The sequence below is a fragment of the Triticum aestivum genome, chromosome 7D (genome assembly GCF_018294505.1).
Source record: "Triticum aestivum cultivar Chinese Spring chromosome 7D, IWGSC CS RefSeq v2.1, whole genome shotgun sequence".
NCBI lineage: Eukaryota > Viridiplantae > Streptophyta > Magnoliopsida > Poales > Poaceae > Triticum > Triticum aestivum.
Window position 1 is genome coordinate 127998597 of NC_057814.1, and position 21124 is coordinate 128019720.

Consider the following 21124-nt stretch of genomic DNA (forward strand, 5'->3'; position numbering starts at 1 on the left):
TGTCATCTTGTAGATGCAGCTACCACGCGCTACTTGGAGCTATTCCAAATAACTGCTCTACTATACGAATCCGGTTTACTACTCAGAGTCATCCGGATTAGTGTCAAAGTTTGCATCGACGTAACCCTTTACGACGAACTCTTTTACCACATCCATAATCGAGAAAATTCCTTAGTCCACTAGTTACTAAGGATAAGTTCGACCGCTGTCATGTGATCCATTCCTGGATCACTCTTGTACCCCTTGACTGACTCATGGCAAGGCACACTTCAGGTGCGGTACACAGCATAGCATACTGTAGAGCCTACGTCTAAAGCATAGGGGACGACCTTCGTCCTTTCTCTCTCTTCTGCCGTGGTCAGGTCTTGAGTCTTACTCAATACTCACACCTTGTAACACAGCCAAGAACTCCTTCTTTGCTGATCTATTTTGAACTCCTTCAAAACCTTGTCACGGTATATATTCATTTGAAAGTACTATTAAGCGTTTTTGATCTATCCTTATAGATCTTGATGCTCAATGTTCAAGTAGCTTAATCCAGGTTTTCCATTGAAAAACACTTTTCAAATAACCTTGTATGCTTTCCAGAAATTCTACATCATTTCTGATCAACAATATGTTAACAACATATACTCATCAAAAATTCTATAGTGCTCCCACTCACTTCTTTGGAAATACAAGTTTCTCATAAACTTTGTATAAACCCAAAATCTTTGACCATCTCATCAAAGCGTACATTCCAACTCCGAGATGCTTACTCCAGTCCTCAAAGGATTGCTGGAGCTTTGCATACTTGTTAGCATCTTTCAGGATTGACAAAACCTTCTGGTTGTATCACATACAACCTTTCCTCAAGAAAATCGTCGAGGAAACAATGTTTTGACATCCTATCTGCAAGGTTTCATAAATAATGCAGTAACTGCTAATATAATTCCAATAGACTCTTAGCATCGCTACGAGTGGGAAAATCTCATCGTAGTCAACTCCTTGAACTTGTCGGAAAACATCTTAACGACAAGTCGAGCTTTCTAAATGGTGATACTTACCATCATTGTCTGTCTTCCCTTTTAAAATCCATCTGCACCCAACAGCCTTACGACCATCAAGTAGTTCTTCCAAAGTCTATACTTTGTTTTCATACATGGATCCTCTCGGTTTTATGGCCTCAAGCCATTCGTCGGAATCCGGGCCCACCATCGCTTCTCCATAGCTCGTAGGTTCATTGTTGTCTAGAAACATCACTTCCAAGACAGGATTACGTACCACTCTGAAGTAGTACGCATCCTTGTCGTCCTACGAGGTTTGGTAGTGACTTGATCCGAAGTTTCATGATCACTATCATAAGCTTCCACTTCAATTGGTGTAGGTGCCACAGGAACAACTTCCTGTGCCCTACTACACACTAGTTGAAGTCATGGTTCAATAACCTCATCAAGTCTCCACCATCCTCCCACTCAATTCTTTCGAGAGAAACTTTTCCTCGAGAAAGGACCCGTTTCTAGAAACAATCACTTTGCTTCCGGATCTAAAATAGGAGGTATACCCAACTGTTTTGGGTATTCTATGAAGATGCATTTATCCGCTTTGGGTTCGAGCTTATCAGCCTAAAACTTTTCCACATAAGCGTCGCAGCCCCAAACTTTTAAGAAATGACAGCTTAGGTTTCTCTAAACCATAATTCATATGGTGTCGTCTCAACGGAATTGCGTGGTGCCCTATTTAAAGTGAATGCGGTTGTCTCTATTGTCTAACCCATAAACGACAGTGTAATTCGATAAGAGACATCATGGTATGCACTATATCCAATAGGGTGCAGTTATGATGTTCGGACACACCATCACACTATAGTGTTCCAGGCGGTGTTAGTCGTGAAACAATTTCTTAATTGTGTGCCAAACTCGTAACTCAGATATTCATCTCTATGATCATATCATAGACATTTTATCCTCTTGTCACGACGATCTTCAACTTCACTCTGAAATTACTTGAACCTTTCTATAATTCAGACTTGTGTTTCATCAAGTAAATATACTTAGCATCTACTCAAATCATCTGTGAAGTAAGAACATAACGATATCCACTGCGTGCCTCAGCACTCATTGGACTGCACACATCAAAATGTATTACTTCCAACAAGTTGCTTTCTTGTTCCATCTTACTGAAAAACGAGGCCTTTCAGTCATCTTGCCCATGTGGTATGATTTGCATGTCTCAAGTGATTCAAAATCAAGTGAGTCCAAACGATCCATCTGTATGGAGTTTCTTTATGCATATATACCAATAGACATGGTTCGCATGTCTCAATCTTTTCAAAAATGAGTGAGTCCAAAGATCCATCAACATGGAGCTTCTTCATGTGTTTTATACCAATATGACTCAAATTGCAGTGCCACAAGTATGTGGTACTATCATTACTATCTTATATCTTTTGGCATGAACATGTGTATCACTACGATCGAGATTCAATGAACCATTCATTTTAGGTGCAAGACCATTGAAGGTATTATTCAAATAAACAGAGTAACCATTATTCTCCTTAATTGAATTACCGTATTGCGATAAACATAATCCAATCATGTCTATGCTCAACGCAAACACCAAATAACAATTATTTAGGTTTAACACCAATCTCGATGGTAGAGGGAGCATGCGATGCTTGATCACATCAACCTTGGAAACACTTCCAACACATATCGTCATCTCACCTTTAGCTAGTCTCCGTTTATTCCGTAGCCTTTTATTTCGAGTTACCAACACTTAGCAACCGAACCGGTATCTAATACCCTGGTGCTACTAGGAGTACTAGTAAAGTACACATTAATATAATGTATATCCAATATACTTCTGTCGACCTTGCCTGCCTTCTCATCTACCAAGTATCTAGGGTAGTTCTGCTTCAGTGACCGTTCCCCTCATTACAGAAGCACTTAGTCTTGGGTTTGGGTTCAACCTTGGGTTTCTTCGCTGGAGCAGCAACTGATTTGCCGTTTCATGAAGTATCCCTTCTTGCCCTTGCCCTTCTTGAAACTAGTAGTTTTACTAACCATCAACAATTGATGCTCCTACTTGATTTTTACTTTCGCGGTGTCAAACATCGCGAGTTGCTCAAGGATCATCATGTCTATCCCTGATATGTTATAGTTCATCACGAAGCTCTAATAGCTTGGTGGCAGTGACTCAGGAGAACCATCACTATCTCATCTGGAAGATTAACTCCCACTCGATTCAAGCGATTGTAGTACTCAGACAATCTGAGCACATGCTCAACGATTGAGCTTTTCTCCCTTAGTTTGCAGGCTTAAGAAACTTGTCAGAGGTCTCATACCTCTTGACGTGGGCACTAGTCTGAAATCCCAATTTCAGTCTTTGGAACATCTCATATGTTCTGCGACGTTTCAAAAACGTCTTTGGCGCCTCAATTCTAAACCGTTAGCATTACGCACTGAACTATCACGTAGTCATCAAAACGTGTATGTCAGATGTTTCGCAACATCTACAGACGACGCTCGAGGTTCAGCACACCGAGCGGTGCATTAAGGACATAAGCCTTCTGTGCAGCAATGAGGACAATCCTCAGTTGACGGACCCAGTCCGCATAATTGCTACTATCAACTTTCAACTAAATTTTCTCTAGGAACATATCTTAAACAGTAGAACTAAAGCGTAAGCTATGACATAATTTTGCAAAGATCTTTTGACTATGTTCATGATAATTAAGTTCATCTAATCAAATTTTTAAATGAACTCCCACTCAGATAGACATCCCTCTAGTCATCTAAGTGATACATGATCCGAGTCAACTAGGCCGTGTCCGATCATTACGTGAGACGGACTGGTCATCATCGGTGAACATCTCCATGTTGATCGTATCTTCTATACGACTCATGCTCGACCTTTCGGTCTCTTGTGTTCCCTGGCCATGTCTGTACATGCTAGGCTCGTCAAGTCAACCTAAGTGTTTTGCATGTGTTCCGAGGCCATGTCTGTACATGCTAGGCTCGTCAACACCCATTGTATTCGAACGTTAGAATCTATCACACCCGATCATCACGTGGTGCTTCGAAACAACGATCCTTCGCAACGGTGCACAGTTAGGGGGAACACATTCTTGAAATTTTAGAGAGGGATCATCTTATTTATGCTACCGTCGTTCTAAGCAAATAAGATGTAAACATGACAAACATCACATGCAAATCATAAAGTGACATGATATGGCCAATATCATCTTGCGCCTTTGATCTCCATCTTCGTGGCGCGGCATGATCACCTTCGTCACCGGCATGACACCATGATCTCCATCATCATGATCTCCATCATCATGATCTCCATCATCGTGTCTTCATGAAGTTGTCTCGCCAACTATTACTTCTACTACTATGGCTAACGGTTAGCAATAAAGTAAAGTAATTACATGGCGTTTTCATTGACACGCAGGTCATACAATAAATTAAGACAACTCCTATGGCTCCTGCCGGTTGTCATAATCATCGACATGCAAGTCGTGATTCCTATGACAAGAACATGATCAATCTCATACATCACATATATATAATTCATCACATCCTTTTGGCCATATCACATCACATAGCATACCCTGCAAAAACAAGTTAGACGTCCTCTAATTGTTGTTGCATGTTTTACGTGGCTGCTATGGGTTTCTAGCAAGAACGTTTCTTACCTATGCAAAAGCCACAACGGTGATATGCCAATTGCTATTTACCCTTCATAAGGACCCTCTTCATCGAATCCGATCCGACTAAAGTGGGAGAGACAGACACCCGCTAGCCACCTTATGCATCAAGTGCATGTCAGTCGGTGGAACCTGTCTCATGTAAGAGTACGTGTAAGGTCGGTCCGGGCCGCTTCATCCCATAATGCCGCCGAATCAAGATAAGACTAGTAACGGTAAGCAAATTGAACAAATCATCGCCCACAACTACTTTGTGTTCTACTCGTGCATAGAATCTACGCATAGACCTGGCTCAAGATGCCACTGTTGGGGAACGTAGCAATAATTCAAAATTTTCTACGTATCACCAAGATCAATCTATGGAGTCATATAGCAACGAGAGAGAGGGGAGTGCATCTACATACCCTTGTAGATCGCGCGCGGAAGCGTTCAAGAGAACGGGGTTGATGGAGTCGTACTCGTCGTGATCCAAATCACCGATGATCCTAGCGCCGAACGGACGGCACCTCCGCGTTCAACACACGTACGGAGCGGGGACGTCTCCTCCTTCTTGATCCAGCAAGGGGGGAGGAGAAGTTGATGGAGATCCAGCAGCACGACGGCGTGGTGGTGGAAGTAGCGGGATCCCGGCAGGGCTTCGCCAAGCGCAAGCGGGGAGGAAGAGGTGTCACGGGAGGGAGGGAGGCGCCAGGGCTTGGGGTGCTGCTCCCATGCGCCTCCCCACTATATATAGGGGTGGAGGGGGCTGGTTTCTTGCCCTCCAAGTCCATTGGGGCGTTGGCAAAGGTGGGGGAAAGAAATCCCATCATTTCCCTTCCCCACCGATTGTTATCCCCCTTTTTTAGGGATCTTGATCTTATCCCTTCGGGATATGATCTTATTCCTTCTAAGGTGGGATCTTGGTGCGCCTTGACCAGGGGTGTGGGGCCTTGCCCCCACTACCCACGTTCATGTGGGTCCCCCCATGCATGTGGGCCCCACTTCGGAACCTTCTAGAACCTTCCCGGTACAATACCGAAAAATCCCGAACATTTTCCGGTGGCCAAAATAGGACTTCCCATATATAAATCTTTACCTCCGGACCATTCTGGAACTCCTCGTGATGTCCGGGATGTCATCCGGGACTCCGAACAACTTTCGGTTAACCGCATACTAATATCTCTACAACTCTAGCGTCACCGAACCTTAAGTGTGTAGACCCTACGGGTTCGGGAGACATGTAGACATGACCGAGACATTTCTCCGGTCAATAACCAATAGCGGGATCTGGATACCCATGTTGGCTCCCACATGCTCCACGATGATCTCATCGGATGAACCACGATATCGAGGATTCAATCAATCCCGTATACAATTCCCTTTGTCTATCAGTATGTTACTTGCCCGAGATTCGATCATCGGTATCCCAATACCTCGTTCAATCTCGTTACCGGCAAGTCTCTTTACTCGTTCCGTAACGCATGATCCCGTGGCTAACTCCTTAGTCACATTGAGCTCATTATGATGATGCATTACCGAGTGGGCCCAGAGATACCTCTCCGTCATACGGAGTGACAAATCCCAGTCTCGATTCGTGCCAACCCAACAGACACTTTCGGAGATACCTGTAGTGCACCTTTATAGCCACCCAGTTACGTTGTGACGTTTGGTACACCCAAAGCATTCCTACGGTATCCGGGAGTTGCACAATCTCATGGTCTAAGGAAATGATACTTGACATTAGAAAAGCTCTTAGCAAACGAACTACACGATCTTGTGCTATGCTTAGGATTGGGTCTTGTCCATCACATCATTCTCCTAATGATGTGATCCCATTATCAATGACATCCAATGTCCATGGTCAGGAAACCATAACCATCTATTGATCAACGAGCTAGTCAACTAGAGGCTTACTAAGGACATGTTGTGGTCTATGTATTCACACATGTATTACGGTTTCCAGTTAATACAATTATAGCATGAACAATAGACAATTATCATGAACAAGGAAATACAACCATAACCATTTTCTTATTGCCTCTAAGTTTAGTAGTAGCGCGTTTCGCTGCCCCGCGCTATAGCTAACTTAGCTATAGTGCGTTTTTCTGCCCGCGCTGTAGCTAAGTTGCCTAGACAGCCACACATCTCTTTCCTCTCTCTCACTCACTCTCGCTCGATCCGATCGATCCCCTTTCTCTGTGCCGCCCCTCCCCTGTCGCCGATGCCGCACCCGCCCACGCCGCACCAGACCCTGACGCCGCGCCCGCCCACGCCACCGTCGACGCGCGCCGCCCCGACACTCCCTCCCCCTTGCCGCCCCCGTCCCCATAGGTCCACCCCCCAGCCCGGCCCCTCCCCTCGTGCCGCCCCTCTCCCTTGAGTTGTCCCCTCCACCGGCCGGCGCCCCTCCCCCGAGCAGTCCCTCCAGCGGCCGGCGCCCTCCCCCCAGCACTCTCTCTCTCTCTCTCTGACCAGCCGTATGTTTTCTCTGCAGCAGGTTTGGCTCCTCCGAAAGCAAGGTGCTCGGCGAGGAGGAGAAGGACGCCAGACGCAAGGTGCTTGGCTCCTCTGGCAGCAAGGTGCTTCCCTCTCCCGCCCCCCTCTACCTCAAAATCTGGATGCCATCATCATCAATTGCATCTTCTGTACATATTGCATCTTCTACACTTGCTTCATTGCTTCATTACACTTGCTCTATTCCTCTTAAGAAATGCTACTGTTAAATCCTCTTAAGGAATGCTACTGTTAAATCCTCTTAATAAATGCTACAGTAGCATCACTAGTTAACTTGTTGCACTGACTGCCTTATGATCACCTCAGATAATTAACCTGCCTAGCTAGGCTTCAAATCTTCAGGCTTGCTTGCTGTAGCGCATACTGCAAGGTTAATTAGTGCTCTACTCTAGGCGTGGGGCTTAATCACTCACTCATCAGATGGGTCCAAGCTAACTGTAGCTAGCTAGGTCTCTGCTAGCTCTGCTCATTAAGCCACAAAGGAAGTACATTAGTGCTCTACTTTTGAGGCTTGATCACTTTGGGATGGGTCCAAACTAACTGTAGCTAGATAGCTAGCTTGGCTCATTGAGCCCCAAAGGCATGATCTTCTTATTGAGATGCTTTCTACCATACGGAGAGCTACATATCTACGTGTTGTATAATGCGCCACGTGGAAGTACTATTATAATGAGAACCCCGAGGCCAAATGACAGAGAAAGAAGTTCAGTCAAGTGACTATCGACGAGAAGGTGGCGCGGGCGATGGAGAAAGCAAAAGCTGAGACCAAAGCTGGGTTAATCACTGCCTGTAGACATGATATGGTGGCTGCCTTTACAAGCTTGATTCCAACTGTGGTCACATGGGCGCAACAAAATCCAAACGCGCCACCAAGTGATTTTCTCATGCCCAGCTTCACCGGGAGCAACTCAATCAACACCACACCCATACCCGTACCTAGTATGGCAACCGCACCCGCACCTCCTCTAGCACCTGCTCCTGCACCCAGCTCTCACAGCAGCCCTAGCTCCGTCTCTGGCTTGAATGTCAGGCCGTCGACATTGGCTGAGCTCGAAGCCCTCACGGTAAGTACGCGTCGCACCTTCATCAACTCAAATAATTAATTAATCTTCAGCTGCCGTTCTTTTTGGATCTCTGACGCCGCACGTATATGTCTTTGTAGGCCGACTCCACTCCGTGCACCCTCCTTTACCACATGAAGGGCGGGTTGGTGGATGTGGGGAAGGGTACTATAGTGAAGCCCAAGGATCGATTGTTCCACCACCGGTAGATGCCTGATAACGCCTTAAGGGTCTCCGTGGCGAGTGTGAAAGCAGGCTACGTGGGTTTCCCTCGTCTGATACAAACCGATGGAGAGGATGACGAGACCCACACACAGCTTGGCCAATGCAAAAATTGGCCGATCCTGTGGACGAAAAATCTTCTTCGTGTCGAGGTGGCCAGGAGCACACCAACGGGACCTCAGGAAGGTATGACCACAACCCCACCTACACAAGTACAACCATCGACTGTGCTAATTGCTGAGATCGAGAGACATGAGGAAGGAGGGCCAACTGTTCCGGCAGATGATGCCATCCGCACCATGGAAGAGGATATGGATCATGACATGGAGGACGCCGATGACCCTCTCGAGTATCTCAATACCGCCTTTGACAACGAAGTAACGAGTCAACCATATGAATATGAGATGCATGAACCAGAGTTGGAACGTCCTCGGGAGTGCAAGAAGTCTTTGTTCATGCAATCCTCGCAGGACACGCCTCCAGATGCCGGTTGCACCCAAGCTCAACTAATTAGCCAGAGTCGTCCAATGCTGAGCCCGCAACACTAGGGGTGGTGCTCAGGGAGGGTCTGAAAGACCTACCAGCACCTGAGCCCACTAAGAAGAAGCAGAGGAAGAGACCGACGGCGAGAAAATCCAATAAAGCTGGCAATGTTGGTTCTAGCAGCCAGCCGCCTTCGACCAAGGTTGACCGTGTACCGATGAAACATGCGCCATTAATCCATGTCGTGGGAGAGCCAATGGTACCGGTGAATGCACTAGCTGCCATAATAGGGGATCTCAGGAGACTCCATGACCATGTGCTTTCGACAGAGAGAAGCCTCCTCGCCTCGGATGATCCAGGATACCCACTTTATACGGTTCATGTGCCGAGCAGTTGCAAGATGTGTACGTCCACCCATGCCCCGCGGACCTCTTCTTCCTGAGGTTTGGTTACATCTTCCAGATGTTTCAAATGAGGACACTCGATTTTACATTCGTCCGCCTGTATGCGCTGCACATGATCTACATCGTCAGGAGAGAGCAAGTCACCGGTCTTGTGGTCGTGGACCCATACTACATGCATGAGGGCTTCTTGTCAATCAACGACGCCAACCGTCAATATGCGAGTCAGTACATCGAAGAATTCTGGGTCAGCAACAAGGACAAAGAAACGATTCTCCTACCTTATCATCCCAGGTAAGTCATCCGCGGATAGCACTATAACACATACGTGCATTTCAATAGTTACTTTGCACGCATGGAGGCTAATTTGATCGTGTATTTTGCGCAGCGGGGGGTGTCGTGCCATTCTCATCGTTCTTTACCCGCGTTACTCCCGCGCTCTATATTTGGACCCGTCAAAGAACATACAGAAGAAAGATTACACACACATAAAGCATGTCCTGGACAGAGCTATGCTGGGCTTCAGCATGCGGGGTGGCTACATCCAATGCAAAAGAACAAATAAGGCCGGTCTTTGTTTCGGCCACAAGACTGACTTCTGTTGCATCCAGCAACCGGCAAGAAGTGAGGATGATGGATTCTACGTCATCCATCTAATGATGGAGCACATAAGGGATGTGCAATCACTTTGCATGAAATCTTCATCCGATACCCATATCCAGAGATGGGCCGAAGCCTTTGGAGCCGTGCCGGATAATCAACTTCGAAATGATTTCTACCGGATCCAGCAGGAAATTGCGTCCATCATCATGAAAGATGTCCTCGAAGAGAATGGGATGTTCTATGGCGGCCCAATATCGCACAGATGGGAAGAGTGCGCTGCTTAAAAACAATGTGTCTGTTTAGTTACTTGTTACTTTCTGTATGACGAAACTTTGAATGTCTCAGTGTATGATGAAACTATTAGGTGTATGGTGCCGCGCTCTAGTTAATTACTTTCGGTACGATGAAATTTGTTAACTATGTTTACTATATATGTTGCTTCTATTTCATAACTGTTTCATTGAATCTGCTTCATGATATATATGTGCATCTCTGGGTGTGTATGATGAGTGGCCAGAGTGTCAGGCCCAAGTCTCTGGCTTCTCCGGCGGAAGCCAGAAAGGGTTTGATAGCAGAGTGGAAGCCGAAGCTAGTTACTTGAGATTCATAGCACAACAGAGGATTCAGAACCAGCGCTGCTGCAAAAACTACTACATAATACCGCTTTTGATCATCGTGATCGCTCTTATCTCGTATGTCATAGTTTAGGTAGATGATGAAACATGTGTCTACTGTGACAATGTAAGAGACATGTGATCATTAACTTGTATCGCTATTTCGAGATGATGATGAGATCGACATCATTTGTGTTCGATAATGATGATATGATGAGACTATGTTGTACCACTTCGATGATGATGATGAGACATTCCTTTTTCATATAGTTTTAGTGTATGTGTATGTTGTAATGGTATAAAACCTGTAAAAATACGAATACAACAAAAAATACTAGCAGTAGCGTGGGGTTTTCGAGTAGTAGCAGCGCTGCCTTACCAGTAGCATTGGTTGTAGAGCCACGCTACTGGTATTAGCAGTAGCGATGGGCAGAGGCGCGCTACTACTAGACATAGGTAGGTAGCAGTAGCGCAGGTTAAAACAAGCGCTACTGCTAAAAAATAGCAGTAGCGCCGTAGTAGTAGCGCGCCTGCCCGCGCTACTAATAGCCAAAAAACCAGCGCTACTGGTAAAGGTTTTCCTAGTAGTGTAGTTTTGTTAGGGTTTGATCCCTAGTATCCACTATGTTCTGAGATTGATGTTGCTATGACTTTGCTATGCTTAATGCTTGTCACTAGGGCCCGAGTGCCATGAGTTCAGATCTGAACCTATTATGTTTTCATGAATATATGTGAGTTCTTGATCCTATCTTGCAAGTCATTAGTCACCTACTATGTGTTATGATCCGGCATCCCCGAAGTGACAATAATCGGGACCACTCCTGGTGATGACCGTAGTTTGAGGAGTTCATGTATTCACTAAGTGTTAATGCTTTGGTCCGGTACTCTATTAAAAGGAGGCCTTAATATCCCTAAGTTTCCAATAGGACCCCGCTGCCACGGGAGGGTAGGACAAAAGATGTCGTGCAAGTTCTTTTCCATAAGCACGTATGACTATATTCAGAATACATGCCTACATTACATTGATGAACTGGAGCTAGTTCTGTGTCACCCTATGTTATAACTGTTGCATGAGGAATCGCATCCGACATAATTATCCATCACTGATCCAATGCCTACGAGCTTTTCACATATTGACCTTTGCTTAGTTACTTTTCCATTGCCACTGTTACAATAACTACAAAACTGCTACTCTTACTTTTGCCACCGTTACCGTTACTTCCATACTACTTTGCTACTAAACACTTTGCTGCAGATATTACGTCTTCCAGGTGTGGTTGAATTGACAACTCGGCTGCTAATACTTGAGAATATTCTTTGGCTCCCCTTTTGTCGAATCAATAAATTTGGGTTGAATACTCTACCCTCGAAAACTGTTGCGATCCCCTATACTTGTGGGTTATCAGCCACTAGTCAGATCTGTCTCTCATGCTCTAGATTCGTCCATGTTGGCCCCTAGGTTTGATGGGTCTGGACAGGGCTCTCTCCGGCGAAGTGGTAGTTGGTGATGTTGTGCTTCGTCATTGATGTTGGTCTGTGTTGCCACTCCGGCCTATGGGGGCATCCTCGCTTTGGATTGCGGTCGCCATCGAAAGGTCTTCGTGAGGGTTCCACCCTCCAGATCTGGTGGTTGCCTTTATCCATTGAGATGCAAACTGCGAATGATGGCTTGACGCAAAGGGTTTGGTTGTGCAGCGGCGGCAGATGATTTCTTAGCTTAGCACATTTAGCTGTGGGATGGCGGAAAAGTGGTGGCGCTGATACGTATCTATAATTTTTGACTGTTTCGTGCTATTATATTATCACTTTTGGATACTTTAGCAATGCACATTATTTTTCTAGACTAACCTATTAATTTAGTGCGCAGAGCCAGTTGTTGTTTTCTACATGTTTTTGGTTTTTCAGAAATCAATATATGCGGAGGTCAAAAAACCATGAGGATTTAATACGATATTTTTTGTGACGCGAGGAGTCCAAAAAGTACCAGAGCCATACGGGATGGGAACCAGGGGCCCCACATGGCCTGTTGGTGTGCCTTGACAAGGTAGTAGCCCATTTTGTACTTGTGCCCACTGACAACATAGTTGCAAGGTGGAGCCTCACCGAAAGCGAGCCTTGCAAATAGTAGAGATTTTTCGAGGACACTAAGGTCATTGTGTGTACCAAGCAACCCAAAGTATAAATTTAAAATCCATAGATGTTGTGATGCAACTACTTCAAGAATGATGGTTGGATCATGGCAATGCACTCTATGGCCTTGCCATGCCAAAAGACAATTCTTCCATGTCCAATGCATATAATCAATGGATACGAGCATCTTTGGCCAGCCTCACTCGTCCGACGTATTCATCAATGGATGCCCTGAAAGTACCCCGGTCCGAAGATCTCGATCATGGATTGTGTGAATATATCCACGCAATAGATGATTGTATCTTCCCCAATGCAGACCTAGTCATTGATGGTGCCGGTCAGGCATCCATATGCAAGAACTCAAACGACCGCAATAATCTTCCTCAATGTACATACATTGACTTCTCCCATGACGTTTCTTCTCAATGTGAACCAAGGATCATGGTTCTCAACAACTCTTGCAATTGTGTTGAAGAGATCTCAGTGCATACAGAGTTGTTGCCTAAAAATCTTTCTGGATACTCCGAACGGTGCAAAGTAATCCTTGACCAAATCAGGATGACTCTGTGCCCTATGTCAATAAATACGAATGTAACCCAATCGAGAACCAAGTCTTTTGGTATCCCCCTTATTCCTCTCAAATGATCATGGCCATCGCAATCTCAAAATCATCATCATCTTATTATTCTTTCTCCTTCGAAGAAGATCATCGAAATATATCTCCAACTACCTCTTCATATAGACATTGTAGAGCACAATGGTCAATTTGAGTTTATCACTAGAAAAAAAGGAAAAAAAACTTTGGGGAAATTTGAATAGCACTTTGCGAGTGGGGAGAGGTCTGAGCCATGGAGGTTGGTGATGGTACTCCGGTGAATATCTCGATAGCAACAAGGAGGGCGAGGGGTGCCTACTGAAGGGACTCGTTGCAAGGCAAACAAAGCTTTTTCCTACGAGAGAACGAACAAACCCAAGAACTAATCTACTAGATGCTAGCAACCAGTGGGAAAAGGTCTACATACCCTTGTAGAACACACACATTTAACGATCTAAAGATCGTGGGTGATGTGGTCGTATTTTCGTCGGATCGATCCGATGTAGCACCACATGAACGATGCCTCCGAATTGCACACACGTGCAGCTTGGTGTCGTCTACTCCTTGATCCAGCAGGCAACGTGGGAGGTGGATGAGATCGATCTAGGAAGCACGACGGTGTGGTGGCAGAAGTATGGTGGAAATCCGACAGAGCTTCGCTAGGACCTATGCGGACGTGGGACGTATGGAACGAGAGGGAGGCGGCCAGCAAGCGGGATGTCAGGTGCTGTGGCCAGCCCCTCTCTCCTCTATTTATAGGCGTAGGGGAGGAGGCTTGGCCCCTCCTCCAAGCTGTTGGGGAACATTGCATGGAAAACAAAAAAAATCTTATGAATCACCTAAGATCTATTCTATGGAGATGCTAGCAACGAGAGTGGAGTGTTACTACATACCCTTGTAGACCAAAAGCGTTAACGATCTAGAATCGTGGTTGGCATAGTCGTACTCCTTCGCGATCCAACCCGATCCGAGTACCGAACAAATGGTACCTTCGAGACTAACACACGTGCGGCTCGGTGACATCTCCGCCTTCTTGATCCAACAAGGGAGGGTGGAGAGGTAGATGGGATTTGAACCAATGCCACGGCGTGGTGGTGGTGGTGGTGGCACCGGAAACGCAACAGGGCTTCGCCAAGCGTCTGTGCGAGGAGTATATGGGAGAGAGGGGAGGCGATAGGCTTATGGGTGCTGACCCCTGCGCCCCCACCTTACATAGGGGTGTGGGAGGGGCCGGCCAGCCCTAGCCCCTCCTCCAAAGGAGGGGGGCAGCCAAGTGGGGGTGGGGGTCTTGCCCCCCAAGGCAAGTGGGGCGCCTCCTACCCCTGGTTTCACCCTTCCAGGCGCATGGGCCTTAGGGGTGCTGGTGCGCCTGGCCTAAGAAGGCCAGGGCGCCCCGCTACAGCCCATGCACGCCCCCAGGGCTGGTGGAACCCACTGGTGGAGTTCCGGAACCCTCCGGAAACTTCCCGGTACAATACCGGAAAAAACCAAACTTGTCGGGGATATACCCCGCGGTATGACCCGGCGGGAGATATGACCCGGCTGGGACTTGGTGTTTCATTGGTGACCCGGCAGATTATAAGCCGGCAGATGTTAAGTCAGATTATAAGCCGGCAGATGTTAAGTCAGATTATAAGCCGGCAGATGTTAAGTCATATTATAAGCCGGCAGATGTTAAGTCAGATGGTAAGCCGGCGGACAGATTATAAGCCAGATTATAAGTCAGATGGTAAGCCAGATGGTAAGCCACCAGATAGTGGTAAGCCGGCAGACAGTCGTAAGCCTGAAGACGTTAAGAAGCCCAAGACGTTAAGAAGCCCATGGAGAGAAGCCCGTGAAGAAAAGTCAGAAATAGTTTAAGTCTTAATCCGACCAGGACTCTACATGTAACCCGCCCCTTCAACTTATATAAGGAGGGGTGGGGCACCCCAAGAGGGGGGACAAGTAAGAAAATAATCGTTAAGGCTAGACACAACTAGGAGAGCCGGAGATACGGCGGCTCTCTCATGATGATAATGAGACCTAGCCACAAACAACATGTAGGGTTGTTACCAGATGATGTTTCCCGGGGCCGAAAGCTGTCTAAACCCTTGTCTTGTGTTGCGTCTCTCAATTCCGATCAACCCCTCTCAAGCTATCACATAGATGCGTTGGCCTCATGACTAAGTCCTCACACTAGGACATCTGCCGTGACAATTCCACGACAGAACTTTTTTGGAACCCCGAAAACAACTTTCCATATATAAATCTTTACCTCTGGACGAGACCCCACGATTTATATATAGAAAGTTGTTTTCGGGGTCCCATCCGGGACTCCGAACTACTTTCGTACTTCACCATGTGAACATCCAATACTACCCTAGCATTACTGAACGTTAAGTGTGTGACCCTACGGGTTCGAGAACATGCAGCCATGACTGAGACATCTCTCTGGTCAACAATTGATAGCGGGACCCAGATGCCCATAGTGAGTACTACATATTCAACGGATATCTTTATCAGTTGATCCAAAATGTCAAGGATTCGGTTATTCCCGTATACAATTCCCTTTGTTCGGCGATATGTTACTTGCCCGAGATTCGATCGTCGGTATCTCCATACCTAATTCTATCTCATTACCTGCAACTCTCTTTACTCGTTCCATAATGCAATATCATTGTGACTAAACTCATTAGTCACATGCTTGCAAGCTATTTACGATGTTGTATTACCGAGAGGGCCCAAAGATATCTCTCCGTCACACGGAGCAATAAATCTCGGTCTCGATCCATGCAACCCAACAAACACTTTATGAAATACCTGTAGAGCACCTTTATAATCATCCAGTTACGAAGTGACATTTGATAACCCACAAAGTATTCTTATGGTACTCGGGAGTTGCATGATCTCATGGTCTATACTTGAAATGAAGAAAGTTGTAGCAAATAAACTAAGTGATACGATCTGATGCTAAGCTTGCGGTTGGGTCTGTCCATCACATCATTCTCCTAATGATGTGATCCCGCTATCAAATGACAATTCATGTCTATGGTTAGGAAACATTAGCCATCTTTGATCAACGAGCTAGTCTAGTAGAGGCTAACTAGGGACACAGTGTCGTTTATGTATCCACACATGTATTTAAGTTTCCGGTCAATACAATTCTATCATGAATAATAATAATTTATCATGAACAAGGAAATATGATAATAACCATTTTATTATTGCCTCTAGGGCATATTTCCAACACAAGCCTCTAGGGCATGCGCACCAAAGGGGGGAAGGAAATCTCCTCCTTCCTTCCTAACCGATCGTGATCTCTCCTTTTTAGGGATCTTGTTCTTATCCCTTCGGGATTTGATCATATTCCTTTTAGGGGGGATTTTGCTGCGCATGGACCAGAGGTGTGGCACCTTAGCCCACCACCCACATCCATCTGGGTCCCTCCACGCAGGTGTGTCCCACTCCAGAACATTCTAGAACCTTCCTGGTACAATACCGAAAAATCCCGAACTTTTCTAGTCACCCTAAAAATACTTCCCATATATGTTTTCTTTGTCTCCAGTAAAGGGAATATGCCCTAGAGACAATAATAAAGTTATTACTTATTTCCTTATTTCATGATAAATGTTTATTATTCATGCTAGAATTGTATTAACTGGAAACATAATACATGTGTGAGTACATAGACAAACAGAGTGTCACTAGTATGCCTCTACTTGACTAGCTCGTTGATCAAAGATGGTTATGTTTCCAGGCCATAGACATGAGTTGTCATTTGATTAACGGGGTCACATCATTAGGAGAATGATGTGATTGACTTGACCCATTCCGTTAGCTTAGCACTTGATCGTTTAGTATGTTGCTATTGCTTTCTCCATGACTTATACATGTTCCTATGACTATGAGATTATTCAACTCCTGTTTACCGGAGGAACACTTTGTGTGCTACCAAACGTCACAACGTAACTGAGTGATTATAAAGGTGCTCTACAGGTGTCTCCGAAGGTACTTGTTGGGTTGGCGTATTTCGAGATTAGGATTTGTCACTCCGATTGTCGGAGAGGTATCTCTGGGCCCTCTCGGTAATGCACATCACTATAAGCCTTGCAAGCATTGTGACTAATGAGTTAGTTGCGAGATGATGTATTACGGAACGAGTAAAGAGACTTTCCGGTAACGAGATTGAACTAGGTATTGAGATACCGACGATCAAATCTCGGGCAAGTAACATACCGATGACAAAGGGAACAACGTATGTTGTTATGCGGTTTGACCGATAAAGATCTTCGTAGAATATGTAGGAGCCAATATGAGCATCCAGGTTCCGCTATTGGTTATTGACCGGAGACGTGTCTCGGTCATGTCTACATAGTTCTCGAACCCGTAGGGTCCGCACACTTAAAGTTCTATGACGATTTGTATTATGAGTTTATGTGTTTTGATATACCGAAGGTTCTTCGGAGTCCCGGATGAGATCGGGGACATGACGAGGAGTCTCGAAATGGCTGAGATATAAAGATTGATATATTGGATGACTATAGTAGGACATCGGAAAGGTTCCGAGTGATTCGGGTATTTTTGGAGTACCGGGGAGTTATGGGAATTCATCGGGAGAAGTATTGGGCCTTATTGGGTCATACGGGAATAGAGGAGAGAGGACAAAAGGAAGGAGGCGCGCCCCCCCCTCTGGTCCGAATTTTGGACAAGGGGTGCAGCTCCCTTTTCCTTCTCCCTCTCCCCCTCTTTCCATCTCTCCTACTCCGGAAAGGAAAGGGGAATCCTACTAGGACTTGGGAGTCCTAGTAGGACTCCCCACACTTGGCGCGCCCCCTCTAGGGCCGGCCTCTCCCTCCCTCCTTTATATACGGGGGCAGGGGGCACCTCTAGACACACAAGTTGATCTGTTGATCTATTCCAGTCGTGTGTGGTACCCCCCTCCACCATATTCCACCTCGGTCATATCGTAGCGGTGCTTAGGCGAAGCCCTGCGCCGGTAGCAACATCATCACCGTCATCACGCCGTCGTGCTGACAGAACTCTCCCGTGAAGCTCTGCTGGATTAGAGTTCGCGGGACGTCATCGAGCTGAACGTGTGCTGAACTCGGAGGTGCCGTACGTTCGGTACTTGGATCGGTCGGATCGTGAAGACGTACGCGACTACATCAACCGCGTTGTGCTAACGCTTCCGCTTCCGGTCTACGAGGTACGTGGACAATACTCTCCCCTCTCGTTGCTATGCATCACCATGATCCTGTGTGTGCGTAGGAATTTTTTTGAAATTACTACGTTCCCCAACAGTGGCATCAGAGCCTGGTTTTATGCGTAGATATTATATGCACGAGTAGAACACAAGTGAGTTGTGGGCGATACAAGTCATACTGCTTACCAGCATGTCATACTTTGGTTCGGCGGTATTGTTGGATGAAGCGGCCCGGACCGACATTACGCGTACGCTTACGCGAGACTGGTTCAACCGACGTGCTTTGCACATAGGTGGCTGGCGGGTGTCACTTTCTCCAACTTTAGTTGAACCGAGTGTGGCTACGCCCGGTCCTTGAGAAGGTTAAAACAACACTAACTTGACAAACTATCGTTATGGTTTTTGATGCGTAGGTAAGAACGGTTCTTGCTCAGCCTATAGCAGCCACGTAAAACTTGCAACAACAAAGTAGAGGACGTCTAACTTGTTTTTGCAGGGCATGTTGTGATGTGATATGGTCAAGGCATGATGCTATATTTTATTGTATGAGATGATCATGTTTTGTAACCGAGTTATCGGCAACTGGCAGGAGCCATATGGTTGTCGCTTTATTGTATGCAATGCAATCACCCTGTAATTGCTTTACTTTATCACTAAGCGGTAGCGATATTCGTAGAAGCAATAGTTGGCGAGACGACAACGATGCTATGATGGAGATCAAGGTGTCGCGCCGGTGACGATGGTGATCATGACGGTGCTTCGGAGATGGAGATCACAAGCACAAGATGATGATGGCCATATCATATCACTTATATTGATTGCATGTGATGTTTATCTTTTATGCATCTTATTTTGCATAGATCGACGGTAGCATTATAAGATGATCTCTCACTAAATTTCAAGATATAAGTGTTCTCCCTGAGTATGCACCGTTGCGAAAGTTCTTCGTGCTGAGACACCACGTGATGATCGGGTGTGATAGGCCCTACGTTCAAATACAACGGGTGCAAAACAGTTGCACACGCGTAATACTTAGGTTAAACTTGACGAGCCTAGCATATGCAGATATGGCCTCGGAACACTGAGACCGAAAGGTCGAGCGTGAATCATATAGTAGATATGATCAACATAGTGATGTTCACCATTGAAACTACTCCATCTCACGTGATGATCGGACATGGTTTAGTTGATTTGGATCACGTGATCACTTAGATGATTAGAGAGATGTCTATCTAAGTGGGAGTTCTTAAGTAATATGATTAATTGAACTTAAATTTATCATGAACTTAGTCCTGGTAGTATTAGCATATCTATGTTGTAGATTAATAGCTCGCGTTTAGCTCCCCTGTTTTATTTTTGATATGTTCCTAGAGAAAACTAAGTTGAAAGATGTTAGTAGCAGTGATGCGGACTTGGTCTGTGATCTGAGGATTAACCTCATTGCTGCACAGAAGTATTATGTCCTTGATGCACTGCTAGGTGACAGAACTATTGCAGGAGCAGATGCAGACGTTATGAACGTTTTGACAAAAGCTTGGTATGATGACTACTTGATAGTTTAGTGCACCATGCTGTACGGCTTAGAACTGGGACTTCAAAAATGTTTTGAACGCCATGGAGGATATAAGATGTTCCAAGAGTTGAAATTGGTATTTCATATTCGTGCCCATGTCGAGAGGTATGAGACCTCTGACAGTACTTTGCCAATAAGATGGAGGAGAATATCTCAACCAGTGAGCATGTGCTTACATTGTCTGAGTACTACAATTACTTGAATCAAGTGGGAGTTAATCTGCCAGATAAGATAGTAATTGACAAAGTTCTCTAGTCACTATCACCAAGTTAATAGAACTTCGTGATGAACTATAATATGCAAGGGATGACGAAAGTAATTCTCGAGCTCTTCGCGATGCTTAGATCGGCGAAGGTAGAAATCAAGAAAAGAGCATCAAGTGTTGATGGTTAACAAGATCACTAGTTTCAAGAAAAGGGCAAAGGGAAAGAAGGGGAACTTCAAGAAGAATGGCAAGCAAGTTGCTGCTCAAGTGAGGAAGCCCAAGTTTGGACCTAAGCCTGATACTGAGTGCTTCTACTGCAAAAAAGGAGTGGTCACTGGAAGCGGAACTACCCCAAATAATTGGCGGATAAGAAGGATGGCAAAGTGAACAAAAGTATATTTGATATACATGTTATTGATGTGTACTTCACTAGTGTTTATAGCAACCCCTCGGTACTTGATACTGGTTCAGTTGCTAAAGAGTAGTAACTCAAAACGGGAGTTGCATAATGAACATAAACTAGTTAAGGATGAAGTGATGATGTGTATTGGAAGTGGTTCCAAGATTGATATGATCATCATCGCACACTCCCGATACTTTCAGGATTAGTGTTGAACCTAAATAAGTGTTATTTGGTGTTTGCGTTGAGCATGAATATGATTTGATCATGTTTATTGCAATATGGTTATTCATTTAAGTTAGAGAATAATTGTTGTTCTGTTTACATGAATAAAACCTTATATGGTTACACACCCAATGAAAATGGTTCGTTGGATCTCGATCGTAGTGATACACATATTCATAATATTGAAGCCAAAAGATGCAAAGTTAATAATGATAGTGCAACTTATTTGTGGCACTGCCGTTTAGGT